Source organism: Nicotiana sylvestris, chromosome 6, assembly GCF_000393655.2.
Source record: "Nicotiana sylvestris chromosome 6, ASM39365v2, whole genome shotgun sequence".
NCBI lineage: Eukaryota > Viridiplantae > Streptophyta > Magnoliopsida > Solanales > Solanaceae > Nicotiana > Nicotiana sylvestris.
This window is the reverse complement of record NC_091062.1, coordinates 49,318,722-49,323,600: the sequence shown is the minus strand read 5'-3', so window position 1 is coordinate 49,323,600 and position 4,879 is coordinate 49,318,722.

The following is a 4,879-nucleotide window of genomic DNA, read 5'->3' as shown; positions in this document are numbered from 1 at the left end:
TTCATTAGAAGGATTTGAGGGATTAGGTCCCTTATTCAGTCCTCACATTTACCAATTTCTCCATCCGTCAAGGCTTCCACAAATCCAGCAACAACTCCAGCCTCACACTCTAGAATGTTAGATCTACCCTGTTCCTTTTCAGTTAAACTTCTATCAAAATCTACCAAAGAATTCTTGGGGTTTTGATTCTGATGGAGTTAGGTTTTTGGAAAGTGAGAGAGTTGGGCTTACATCAGTTCTAGCATATTTGGAAAGAAGGATTATTCTAAGACAAGGTGAATTTTTGGCTTTGAAGAAAAGAATCGGTTTTATTTGGGTGTAAGATAGAGAAATGCCTTTTTGGGGCAACAGGTCAGTTTAGAAAAGGTTTAATATTTTGGACTTCAAAAGTTAGGAGGAGAGGTAGGAGAAAGGCAGAAACAAATTGATGACATGACACTTCAACAGCTTACAAAGGCATATAAGTATTGAAGAGACTACTAACCTGAGTCATAGGAACTGGGTTTCGTGACTGTTTTTGAAAATTTTGAGCAAAGACTCCTAGAAATGCAATGTCATTCTTACTTGTTTTTGTCCTGATACTACCATATGTATATAACTGTGACAGTATAGATTTGAGTTAGATGTCGCCGAAAAACACTTTTTTGCATTGTACCTTTCCTTTTTAACATAGCCAATCATCGAGGGACCTTGTCCTTAGTTGAGCTTGATCATCCCCAACTCCAGACAATTTCTTTCAAAATGTTCCCTACTCAGCGCCTTGGTGAAAATGTCTGCTACCTGATCCTTAGTCTTCTAGAGCTTCATACAAATTAGAACCTTTTCAATATTGTCCCTGAGAAAATGGTGTCCGACATCAATGTGCTTGGTTCTTTTGTGTTGAACTGGGTTCAAGCTGTAAATACACCAATGTCTTCAAGATGTTGCTTGATCTATACTATTTGAGCTCAACAAGAAGCAGCAACCACGTATTCAGCTTCAGTAGTAGGAAGAGCCACACTGTTTGTTTCTTTGTACCCCATGAGATCAAGCATTACCCCAGAATATGTGCCGCTCCAGATGTGCAATTTCTATCCACCAGATAGCCTGCATAATCAGCGTCAGCATAACCAATCAAGTCAGAGTTATCAACCGAGGGATAGTAGAGAACCAGGTCCTGCATCCCTTTGAGATATCTTAGGATTCTCTAGGCAGCTTTCAGATGAGATTCCTTTGGATTGGATTGAAACCCGGCACACAGATCCATACTAAAAACAATATCTGGTCTACTACAGAAGTGACCATATGATACCTCTATACATGTCCGATTCATAGGGGAACCAGGTTCATCCAGTCTAGACAAGTAACCGTGGCAATGTAAGTGTCAATGATTTTGATGTCTCCATGTCAAATCTCTTCATCAGCTTCTTGATTCACTTGTACATCTAAGAAGAAATTTAGTTCCCTATCGCACTCATTTCTAACTCACTTCCCATGAGTTATGCACATTCTTCACATTGGGAGTCAACTGTTGCTTCAAAGATGATTCCATCAACATAGATTTGCACAATGAGTAGGTTCCTTCCTAATTTCTTTCACACTAAGCACGAGGACCCTGGCTTCCATATTAGTTCTGTCAGCAGGTCGTGAAACCAGGTTCCATATACTATTCTTCTCAAGTTGACGCAGCTCTTCTTGCACAACTGTAATTCAGTCAGCATCTTTCAATTCTTCATTGATGTTCTTTAGACTCTATTTGAGAGAAAGGCTGAAAAGGCAAGTGAGTTTCTTGTCTTTGATCTGGTTTGAATTCCTCAGTAGCTGGAGTTCCATGTACAGCATCCACAACTTTGTTTTCTGCTTCAGATATTGTGATTGAGGGACCAGGTTCCTCTATGTCGGCTGGAGTCTCATCTTAAGTTCTCTTTCCTCCTTTACTTGGCATCCTCATAGGTCCACAGAGATCCATATGGAGTAGATCAAGTGGCCTTGAGATGCTAACTTCCTTTTTGGGCTTGAAAGAGGATCTAACTTGCTTTCCTCTTACACATGCATCACGCACCCTGTGATCCTTGAATCTTGACTTAAGCAGACCACAAACCAGTTCCTTCTTGACTCATTTGTTTCGCAGCGTGAAACTTGCATGACCCAGCCTTCTGTGTCATAGCTCAGCATTATCATTAATTGCACTCAGATAGCTAAGATCCCATTTACGAAGTACACATTTTTCACTAGAGTGGGAAAGAGACTTCCCGATCCTTCCAACTCCAAGAATGTATCCCTTCTTGCCATTTTCAATGGATACACACCCTCCTTGCAGGGCCTTCAGTGAAAGGAAATCATTTGTTTTTCTAGTTATGAGCTTCGAGCAGTCGCTATCCATGTACCACTATTGACTTCTCCCTTTCATTGTTCCATGCACACTTAAGTCAATGATTAGACTTAGGAACCCAAGCCAGCTTGGGTCCCTTATAATGATAGAACGGGCGGATCAAACTTCTTTTTGCCCATGCAGGTAGCACATATTTTCTTTTCAGAAAACCAGGTTCCTCATCAGTACGCCTCTTTTCAACAAAAACTTTATTTTCTGTAAAGACTAAATTTTAACTTTACAAGAGTCCTTGTAATGACCAGTTTGACCACAATGAGTGCACAACCTATTATCAGCCACAGTTACCTACTTCCTATGGTGATTATAGGAGGTTTAGCCTTTGGGAACTAGATGCCTTGCATGTTTCCACCATTATTCCTATATATAGACGTTATCACATCAGAAGACCGGGTCCATTTTAGTGACTTATCAAGATCATTTTTAACCCTTTTTAAATCCTCCTGAAGTTGTCTATTCTTTTCAAGCTCAGCAACAAGACTTGTTTTAATTTTCTTAAGCTCACTCTCAAGTTCAAGTTGATCCTTTCTAACCACTTTCTCTCCCTCAGTGTTGTCGAACCAGTTTTTTGTTTGTTTTTTCATGAAGTTGTGTTCTCTAGTTACTTCTTCCACTTGTTTCCTTAAATCTACAATGGAAACTACCATATCATCCCTTTCTTGCTCAGTAGCTACAATTTTCTCTACTAGAGTATTTTTTTCTTTGCTAAGGGTCTCTATGGTTTCCTTCAAGTCATCAACCACTACCATCAAATCATCTCTAGACTGTTCAGCATCTCCTAGCTCTATGATTAGGACATCTTTATCATTAACAAAACTATAATATGTATCAATTAGAACATTTTCTAATGACATCAATTTTTTCAAAGAGTAAGACTTCAGATTTCTCTGAACATCCCTGAAAGTTACCTCAGCATTGTCGTCCTCTTCATCCTTATTGGACTGAGCCATCATTGCAAACAATAAATCAAACTCCTTTGCTTCATTTTGCACTGCCATCATGGAGCTGCTTTCTGAATCTGGTTCCTCTTCTGGTTCACTGGATGAGTCTCCCCATGCAGCAAGAGCTAGCTTCACAACATTGTCAGCTCCACTTTTTTGGTTGAATCGTTTGTTAGGAACCAAGTTCCTTTTTGCTACTTTGTCAGAGTTGTGTTTATAATGCACTTGTTTCAGAAATGGGCAGTCTTTGATGAAGTATCCAGGCTTTCCACACTTATGACATCAATCATTTCCTTTGGAAATCCTGCTGGAACTTCCTTTCTTAGGGATCCCACCATTTTCGCGAACCATCTTCTGAGATCTTTGTGGTCTATTGGTTGATTGACTTTCCTCAAGGTTTGGTGGAGCAGCCATGTAGATCCTTTCTAGGTGTTAACCTTTTAGAAATAACATGTTCTGATACCAATTGTTAGAGACTATGCGTCCACCAGACTGTATAGAGAACCGGGTTCTCTATGAGGTTCCATTGAAGATACTGATGAGCCAAACTATATAGCGATCTGGTCCTATATCAGTTTGGTACAGTGCTAACTACTGAAAAAGTATGTAAATGATACATAAGATAAGTTCCCACTGTATAGAAAACCAGATTCTCTATAGGTTCCCACTGTAAGCAACAGACTGTAAAATCAATCAGTATAGTGAATCAGGTTCTCTAATTGTTCTTGCAGTAGCTCGGCAGTAAGTAAAGAACATATAGGATTTTTACGTGGAAAAATCTCAACTCAAGGAGACAAAAACCGCGACCTATACTTGTAGGCATTGAACTTCACTAACTTGTAAACCCCTATTACAAGCCACTTTGTAATAACTTTATTACAAAGAATTCAACTAACTTGTGGTACTCTTACCACAAGACACTTTGTGACTCCCTAGTTACAAATAATTTAACTAACTTGTGATGCTCTCACCACAAGCCACTTTGTCACTCTACAGTAATAAAGAATTTTCACTCTAACTTGTAATAATACTATTACAAGCCACTTTGTAACTCTCTAGGTATAAAGACTTTACAACTTGACTAAATCTAGCCAAGACACAACCTTAGAGGGTTTGTGATTTTGGGTTTTCCCAAAATAGATTCTAAGAAAGCTAGATAGGAGTTACAATGAAGAACAAATAACAAAGACTCAACAACCTAAGGACTTAAGATATCTTTGATCTTGGATCAAGTCCTTGAGATTGAAGCATCTTTGTTCTTGAGAGAGGTTGTTCGTGCACTTGAGAGAGTATTTTTGTTTCTAATTTTGCAAGTCTTGGAGAAGGAGGCCTTGTATCTTGCACCAGGTTTATATTACAAAAGACATCACCTTAGTGATGTCAATTCACAATGGTGATGTCCAATCTTGGTTAGTATATGCCCCTTCTCAATGGGAAGTGACTGTTGCGCTGTCAGAACTGTTGCGTGTATAGTTGCAGGAAGTCACTTTCTGCAGTTGCTTTCCAGTTGTACTTTTGACTTATTCTTCTGTCAGGGGAACACCAAGGTATCAGGTCCCTAATCTGGTTC